Consider the following 10,211-nt stretch of genomic DNA (forward strand, 5'->3'; position numbering starts at 1 on the left):
ACCGGCCATGTTTCACTGCAGAGATCTGGATCTATCTGACTGGCCATGTTTCTCCAGAGATCTGGATCCATATGACCAGGCCATGTTTCTCCAGAGATCTGGATCCATCAGACAGGGCCATGTTTCTCCAGAGACCTGCATCCATCTGACCGGCCATGTTTCTCCACAGAGATCTGGATCCATCAGACAGGGCCATGTTTCTCCAGAGACCTGGATCTATCTGACCCGCCATGTTTCTCCACAGAGATCTGGATCCATCAGACAGGGCCATGTTTCTCCAGAGACCTGGATCCATCTGACCGGCCATTTTTCTCCGCAGAGATCCGGATCCATCTGATCAGGCCATGTTTCTACTCAGAGATCTGGATCCATCTGATCAGGCCATGTTTCTACTCAGAGATCTGGATCCATCTGATCAGGCCATGTTTCTACTCAGAGATCTGGATCCATCTGATCAGGCCATGTTTCTACTCAGAGATCCGGATCCATCTGATCAGGCCATGTTTCTACTCAGAGATCCGGATCCATCTGATCAGGCCATGTTTCTACTCAGAGATCTGGATCCATCTGATCAGGCCATGTTTCTACTCAGAGATCTGGATCCATCTGATCAGGCCATGTTTCTACTCAGAGTTCTGGATCTATCTGACCAGCTATGTTTCTCCACAGAGATTTAGATCTGACAGGTCCATGTTTCTCCACAAATATAGACTGACAGATACTGTGTTTACTGGACGAAGTAGTAGCAGATCGAGCTATTGGTGGGCAGATACTACAAGACAGGGGTGGGTACTCAGCAGTTGGCTCTGAGGTGTGATGCATGCTGGAAGATGGAGTTTCTTGGTTGGATGCCATGATGTAAAATTTGGATCATTTATGAAAGTTTGACTCTGGGATCAGGAGCAGCGTAGACAAGTGGGAAAAGTGTCAAACAACCAGTGGGGGATTGGTGAGTGCACCTATATACTTTTTGTGCATTTTATTTTATGGGATCGTTGTAGTTCCCCTTTAAGAGAGAAAGAAAGAATTCTGTGAAAGATTAAGTACATTTCTCCACTGGACATCGGTATAAACAATAAATAACACAATCAGCGCTATCATCCAACTTCCATTGACCAAATCCTCAGAGCCATCAGAAGACCCAGAAGCCAACTGCTCCAATACAAGGACAAGGAAAGCAACAATGGTGGTGAGTGGTGACCAACGCCTCGCTGCTAGAGGTACTAAGAAAAATCAGGAGATAATGGCAACATATACTACACAAACATAATATTCCCAGACCGTCCCCGCCTGTGTTATTGACAACCTCCAAATCTGAGAAACATTATGGTAAGGGTCTCACTGCCCTCTCAGACACAACAGAACCTATCCCTGCTCCCATAGAACTCTGGACAGGATTCCTATCCCCTAACACACAATGGGACTGTACAATTGCTAAGACTTTCACATGCTCTACATCTAATGTGGTCTACCTGATTCTTTGTACCAAACGTCCAGTTGGGGGTCTTTATGTCAGAAAAACAGGTCACAGACTGATAATATAGATGAGGTTCCATCATCAAACAATATGAAAAGGAGCAGGACATCATGAAGAACATATTTAATTTGTGGTATTAAAAGGTGACGTCACTTAACAAAACCACAGAAGGGTCTGGGACTATAAATTCATGACAATATTTGACACGTTGACAACAGGTCTGAATCTCTCCCAAGGTTAGCCATTGAAAGGCTGTATTGCATCAAACAATTTTCCGGGGAAAGTGAGCGATGGCCTGTCAGGTGCTCGCTTCCCCTCATTGTCTGCTCGCTGTTTGTGCACACAAAGTCAGCGAGTGGGGAGCACTGGGAAGGTCCGCTCGTATGATCCTTAGATTGTTCAGGCTGCCCATTAAAGTCAGTGCAATGTGCTGCCACCACTCCTATTGCACGGTACGTCGAGCAGCAGAGTGTTGCTGACATGATTGTGATTTTTCAGCATGTTGAAAGACCAGCGTCAGTCATCATCAGTTGTACATGTCTGATCATTGCCTTTCAACATGCGCTATTACACTAAACAATTATCCACCTTGGCTAATTACAAATCGTTCAGGCCGATAATCGTGTAGGAAGTACCACGAAATCAAAAAATGACAGGAAGGCAGGGGGTATGGGAAAAGTAAACTCGTGCCATGTACTGCCGCTCCCGAGTCCAGCTGACAGCCACCGGCCTCCTGACGCTCTTCCAGGTTGCCAGCTGAGCGGGCAATTGCTTAGCCGGGCCGCGACGTTGCAGCTGGAAGAGAAGGGTATGTGATGTACCTGGTTTCCAGCAGAAACCAGGTACATTTCCGGTGGGTGCCTTTCTCTGGATGTTTTACCTCAATTGTACTTTTCTCTGTATACTCTCCAAACTGCTACATAAGAAAACCCTGCAAGGTCGGCAGTGACATCGCTTTTACTTTTACTGCACTGTGGGGTTACAGGTCTGATCATGAGAGGGCTGTGGGCTCCCTTAAAGGAGAAGTCCGGTGAAAATTTTAATCAAAGTATTGTATGTACAAATCACCAATATACACTTATTACGGGAAATGCTTATAAAGTGATTTTTCCCTGCACTTACTACTGCATCAAGGCTTCACTTCCTGGATAACATGGTGATGTCACTTCCTGGATAACATGGTGATGTCACGACCCGACTCTCAGAGCTGTGTGGGCTGTGGCTGCTGGAGAGGATGATGGCAGGGGGATGCTCAGTGTCCCTCCAGTGCCCTGTGTCCCTCAGTGTCCCCCTGCCATCATCCTCTCCAGCAGCCACAGCCCGCACAGCTCTGGGAGTCGGGTCGTGACATCACCATGTTATCCAGGAAGTGACATCACCATGTTATCCAGGAAGTGAAGCCTTGATGCAGTAGTAAGTGCAGGGAAAAATCAATTTATGTGCATTTCCCATAATAAGTGTTTGTTGGTAATTTGTATAACTTTTGGGGGGAAATACAATACTGTAATAAAAATTTTTGCCTCATGTCTCCTTTAAGAGTTCACATACAGTGATTTAGAGGAAATGTTCTGTAATAATCACCGCTGTGCTCCTACAGATCTGTCTGCAGGAGGCCTATAATATAATATAATAGTATAGCGCACATGACTGTTTGTCACTGATAATTGGATTCTTAAAGCTTCCTTTGGAATATCACACGTCTATTTATAACTTACATGTGAAATTTCGTAGTCACCTCCCGCATAAGGCTGAAGTTTTAACACTTTCCTTGCCAGCATCCCTGCAGTAATGTCTATAGAATATAGACTGTGATTAACTATTCACATTCACAACACTGTATATACACTAATATATCAGAGAACTGCAAAAACAGCAATTTCATGTATCAATGGTTCCATTGGGCTCTAAAGACAAAGGTGAGACAATTCTATATGCCTGCAGCCACCACTAGAGGAAGCTCAGTGCATACTGTTTGTATATTCAATAATAACATATTGTGCAGTGAGCTCCCCCTAGTGGTGACAACATCAGATAGAATTTTATCATGTAAATTGGGATATAGGATTCTGTATTAGAAAAATTGAATGCTTCCAAAGTTAACAAAGCAATGACAGTGGTCCTAAACTAGGAGCATGCAAGGGAGAACTTGAAGCCATGTAATCTTTTTCTTACATTTGCCCAATGGTCCAGAAATCTTGACATGAGAAGAATTGACCAAATTAATTAGTGGGAAGTTACTTGATAATATGGGGTTCTCCTTTACTTTTATGGTTGCGCTTTATAGAGATGACCTAGGTGTCTGCAGAGACTTAAGAGTCAATGCTCCATGGGAAAAAGTATGCAAATGATCTCTACTCCAGGAGTAAGAAAACTGCCTCTCTAATGCCACCGATACTTATGGGATTAGACTCTTTTGTGGGTCAGACATTGACTTACAGGGAAGCTACCTATAGGTGTCACTCTGAAGAGTTTTCTTCCCTCTGGAGGAAAGCAAATTTGTATATTGTTTCCCATGGAGCATTGCTTCTGAAGGGACTTTTACATGGGCCGATTATCGTGTAAAAAAAAATTGCTAAATCGTTAGAATTTAAGTGATAATCTTCTGGTGTAAACACAGCAATAATCAAACAACGGTGAAAATCTGTTTGTATGTCATTGATCACATCTTTTGAACTGACCTCAAATAAATTGTTAATCATTCTCAAGTCTTTCAGTGTAAACACACATCATTCACAGTATATAGATCTGAATGCAATTGCAATTATTCACAGTATATATATATATATATATATATATATATATATATATATATAGACACTACGAACACCATTACGATCGTAATTACGAACGCATTGAAAACTTTTCTTAGCGATTAATCTTCTAACGCCTGTTAAAAAGAAAAAATCAGCACTTGTTAGCTAAATGAGCGCTTAAGAGATTTATCTGCACATGTATAAGGACCCCTAGATTTCCTACACAGTTGGATCTCGTCAATGCTCAATGAGAATGTGTACCCCCCCCAATCCTTGCCCTGTACTGATGAGGGTGAAGAACCCAAGAAATGCTGCCTTCTGGTTTGGCTAATAACCCTAATAATTTTTCAAAGCTTTTAAAGGGGTTGTACATTTAGAGAATAGCTACTTATAGGAGGAGCTAGAAACACAGTTTTCTTTCTTTTGGAGCAGAAATCACTCTCCAGTGCTACCTATAAGTAACTATCTCGTCAATGTATAACCCAACAATTGTTGCCTACAGATGAGAGACTTGGGCGCATATCCTAGTCAAGTTCCAAGGCTCTTAAAGTGGTATTCCCATGTTGCCTCAATGCTTCCTGGCGTGCTTGATACTATTTACATCCACTGTAGATGGTCAGGAAGCCAAAAGCAGTCGAAAAAAACAATTTACCTCAACTTCCATTGACTTTAATGGGATTAACCTAAATGGAGTAACCCCATGAGCTTTGCTGTTTGTGTAACTCCTAGAGTTACGTAAACTTCCTATGTCGAAGGGCTAGGCCATTGTGCCACTGCCATTAACCTTAATGGGAGTTAAGCAAATGTGTAATCTTCAGTTTTTGGCTTTCGAACTGCCTCTAGCAGCCACAAACAGGCCAGAAGGGGTCAGGAAAAATTTAGGACAGATAGGAATACCCCTTTAAGGGTGGACATTGACAGAATAGCTATCTATAGGTGGCACTTGATTTTTTTGGTCAATGCTCCTATAGTTGGCATTTAAGAGAATGTTTTTTCTTCCTTCTGGAGGATATTACATTACTTAGGAAACCCAGACTTCCGATAATCCAGAGATTCTGATACTCCGGCACCTTAATGGTTTTGATCATGCTTGATTATTAGAGTCTAATGTACGTGAATCTGTGTCTCACCAATGAACGTCCTGATAACCTTAGATAAGAGAATAAGCTTTGCTTCCCTTCCTGGCTTTAGGTGGAATGTGCACTCCGTGCTGAAACAGCTCAGGATTACGGGCAGCCAGGATCCAGCTCCTTTTGTATAAGCCGAGTCCATTCAAGCCTGTTTATTACAACGTACTGCGGCTTTTGTTTTTAAGGACAATGGGGATTTGACTGACAGCACAATTCTGATCGATCGGCTATAGAGCTATTGGTATCTGCTGGGAAGGAGCAGGATGTGGATGAATCCATGCCATGTTTTACAATGTGTCTCGGTGACAAGTAGCTAAGCCTCCCCTTAAATCCATACAGTCCAACCACAGCACAAAACGCAATTGCTAGCAGTAGTCACACATCAGTAGCCCAGCAGTTCCATGGACATAGCACTCCGGTGACCTTTGACTGCTTGTGAATGACAAATCACGACTCAGCAATCCCTAAAGCAGCCGGAGACAGAAGCCTCTTATTCTCTGCATAAAAAGATGAAAGAATCTGCACAGCAAGGTAAGTGCAATCCTTATATACAGATCCCGGGGAATACACAGCAAACTCATCCGAGCATCATCCCTGGGGGCAGATATGTGCTGCAGATCTAGGAGCAGGGAGAGCAATGGAGGCGAAGGGTCTGATGTGTACAGAGCAGATGTGTATGGATACATATATATATATATATACTATGAAATAACCATCTACATTCAATCACAGCACTATTCACTATATCTTCCTGCAACCTGACCGGAGACCGATCACTTCTAGATACAGTGTTGGCTTATGAACATGGAGGAATGAAAAAGAGGGGGAGGGGTGGAAAAAAAATGGAGGTCGTAGGAAAAAAAAAACAAAAAACAGGGATATAATACTTGTAGTGAGGAATTATTTGTACACGTGTAGGGCAGGAATAATGTTTCTCCAGCAGTGAAGGAGTCTCTCCAGTGAAGGAGTCTCTCCAGCAGTGAAGGAGTTAATACATTAAGACGCTTTCCTGAGTCTGTAAAACGGACTCCATCTTCCTTGCTGCTGCTGAAGACATGGATGTGCTATATCCCTAGAGCCGGGCTGTGCTCTGTGCTGTGTGTATTTTATTATGTAGAGGATGGGTGCTGCCCCTGTGTGTATGGGGGTATATAGGGACCCCTGTATTCTCTGTCTGCCCTGAAGCCGGCTGCTTACATGTTAGGCTTGGTTCACATCTGCCTTGGAAGCGCCTTTGCAGATTGGCTGCAATGGTAAAAGCCAATGCACAGTGTTACCGCATTCTGATTGGTTGCGACTCAGCTATACGTTGCGGCCGGCACTCGGAGATGCAAAATAGAGAGAAATCAATGACACGTTGTATTTATAGAGCTGGCTGCCAGCTATTCATTTCAATGTCACTATAAAGGGACTGAAGGTGATTTATAGGGGGACTTGTATAGGTTAACTAGAGAATAATAAAAAAGCATAATCCTATTCCAGACTATTAGGTTTTCTGGAATACTTTGGAGGAAGCTTGGCAATTGTTAGGAATATACAGATATTCCAAGAAGCCGGATGTAGTGCTGGAAGGTCACTGGATATTCTATACCCCCTAAACATATACAAGGCTACGGTGGTCCAGGATTCCAATGGTGCTGATAATTTCCGCTTGGAACCACTAGTAAGATATATAGCAATATTATATAATACTAGACTATTCTGAATAGCAGTTCAGATAGAAAGGAAAATTATTACCACTTGCCTGAGCTCCTACCATAGGCACAGTATTAGCATATACAGATGTGTACTTCCTTACCTCTTCTCATGCACAACATATCCTTATGTGGTTGGTGTAACACAGTGGCATAGCTACATTGAAGGCAGACCACACAGCTGCTATGGGGCCTGTGCTGCAAGGGGGGCCCGGGCAGAGTGTGGTCTGCCCCCCCCCCCCCCCCGTGGCACTAGCTACTGATCACAGAGCATCACCCTTCCACCTCTGCCTTCCCCCACAACCCCCCCTCTCCACTATACCCCTGGACAGCGGACCACAGAGCCACACAGCACCCCCCTGTTCCCGCCCCTGCCCCCCTGGACCAGAGAGCTAACGAAGAGAAATAATGCACCGGGCCACGTGAGTTTGTTTTTCTTTTGGTGGGGAGGGGGGGGAGGGTAGTCCGCACAGGATCCATGGTGCCTCGTACCCTTTTTTGCTATGGGGCCCCATGAATCCTAGCTACTTCCTTGGCTTAACATGACCAGCTTTGGGGAAAAAAATAACATAATTTTTTGATACTCTGTCAGGGGAGGTTTATGCTATACCCAGTGTGCTCACCTTGTGGTGGATTGTGGAAGCATCTGCTAGCATATTATTATATCATTGAATTGTAAGAAACTGGAATCATTAATGAAATTCGAAAAATCCAGACAGAGAAATTCCAAAGAAAGTCCATTAAACATACAAAGATGGTGGACAATTAGGGAGAGAATCATGGAAACCCAATGTCTAGCACCGGCTGGATCATTCTCACTGGTGCGGACCTTAGACCTGTTTCCTGTTAATTCACTATCCATAGGAATACATCATATAGGTAATCAATTTTCCTGACTATTAAGGACCTCAAAATATTTCACAAGTCATTGAAAAGAAATCCCCAATGTTTTTAGTATCAGACAGATAGATATTACAGAAAATATATGAACCAGATTGTAAAGAAAAAAAATTAGGCAATTTTGCAAATAATCTTAATAAGAAATCTCCAACCATTTTGTGCATACAGCTCCTATGCAGAGCAATGTGTCTCCATGGTTACAGACTACAAATCAAATTCTGTGTAGTCTGACACAGAAGTAAAACGTCTTCTAGCTTTACCCTAACATTTTTAGAATACTTTGATGAAGGAGCAGATGGAAAGGTATATAATTACTGTATCAGACTATACGTTTATTTGTAGTCTGTAACCATGGGGACAGATAGAAGCTATATATAAAAATGCTAGAAGAGCTTTCTGTTCTTGTTTTCTTTTAGATGTACGGGACTAAAAAAAAATTGTTGCACAGGTGCAATGGGGTCATCCCAAGGTTAAAAGCTATCCCCATTCCACAGAATAGAGGACAACTAGCAGATTGAGGGGAGGAGCGTGGGGGGGGGGGTGGAATCTGACTGCTGGGACTGCCATTAATCATATACACAGAATTGAACAGACTGGCAGCACATGTCCGCTCCACTTTTTCTCCATGGGACTATGTTCATAAGTACCATAGCCAGGGAATAAAGTGGCGGCTGAGCGTGTGCCCTGTCACTTTGTTCACCAGGAGGACAATTGACTTCCATTAACAGGATTGGTGAGGAGTCTCTTTGGTTAGAACATCTCCAATGAGAATTAGGTCATTCGCTATTTAGTGGATAGGAGATAACTTTACATCTTGGGATAACCCATGTACTGGTGCCTGTCACATACACAAGAAAAAGGTATTTCTCCTATCTGAATGATTGGAATTATTAGACTTGGTAGACTCTTTGCTAGCTATGGCACTCAGTGTGCACCTCAATGAAATGCTTCTTAGTAACCCCTAGAGTCCTTTCCCTTATTAAAAGGAATGACTGTGCGTGGATTAAATAGGCTCCCGGTGGTTTCACTAATATGGCGGCTCACAGATACTTTAATGACCTTGTCATGGTGACACTATTATAATCTGCATCCACCTCATGAGAACAAATATATCCTACAGTTGATACCTGGGAATGTTGTAGGAGAGAGAGAGAGAGGCTCTTTCTAATCATTCTATACTCTGACAGAGACATGAGGATACCCAAATTGAGGACCCTTTTTATTCTCTTAGGCTATGTTCACACTCAGTAAGAGACTGGCAGTCCCGTGACCCAGCCGGGTCACAGAACGGCCAGTCTCTGAAAAGATCATCCCGGCCGGTACTGCAGTACCGGCTGGCTGATCTTTCGGGCCGCAGAGTTCTGATGCCAGCGCATCTATGCGCGCCCTCATCAGAACTCCATACCGCACGCTCCATAGTGTGCACTGACAGGGTTTTCTGCAGCCGCTATTCACCGAACATGCAAAAGAACACTGCAGAGACACCATCACATGTCTCAACGTCAGTGAACTAGCCAGACCTTCCCTCCGGGAAGGAACAACCAAGCCAAAGGCATTCTCCAGTCAAAGAAACCACCTCAGCAAGGTATCCATCCACAGACAGCTGTTTCAGGGGTTTTGCCCCTCATCAGTGTGGAGTAGGTTTCTGGCTAGTGGGAGCAATGACTAGTAAGTGCATGCAAAAGGACTGGTTGACCTTAGGGAGATCAACAAAAACAGTGCAGAGACACCATCACATGTCTCGACGTCAGTGAACTAGCCAGACCTTCCCTCCGGGAAGGAACAACCAAGCCAAAGGCGTTCTCCAGTCAAGGAAACCATTGTCCTTTTGCATGCACTTACTAGTCATTGCTCCCACTAGCCAGAAACCTACTCCACACTGATGAGGGGCAAAAACCCCGAAACAGCTGTCTGTGGATGGATACCTTGCTGAGGTGGTTTCCTTGACTGGAGAATGCCTTCGGTTTGGTTGTTCCTTCCCGGAGGGAAGGTCTGGCTAGTTCACTGATGTCGAGACATGTGATGGTGTCTCTGCAATTGTCAAATTGCAACAACGGCCGTACTTTTATGAAAATATACGTTGTGTGAACATAGCCTAATAGCGAATATGGAAATGAGCTTTCAAACCTTAGCAAGGGGCACTATACTCCATATTTATTATGGAGGCAGACCACACCATTTATGTATATGAGAGGAAGACCAACATTGGACAGCCAAGACTATGGGGGGCTCCCGCATATACATGTTCAATGAGTTT

This window comes from Dendropsophus ebraccatus, chromosome 8 (assembly GCF_027789765.1).
Source record: "Dendropsophus ebraccatus isolate aDenEbr1 chromosome 8, aDenEbr1.pat, whole genome shotgun sequence".
Lineage (NCBI taxonomy): Eukaryota > Metazoa > Chordata > Amphibia > Anura > Hylidae > Dendropsophus > Dendropsophus ebraccatus.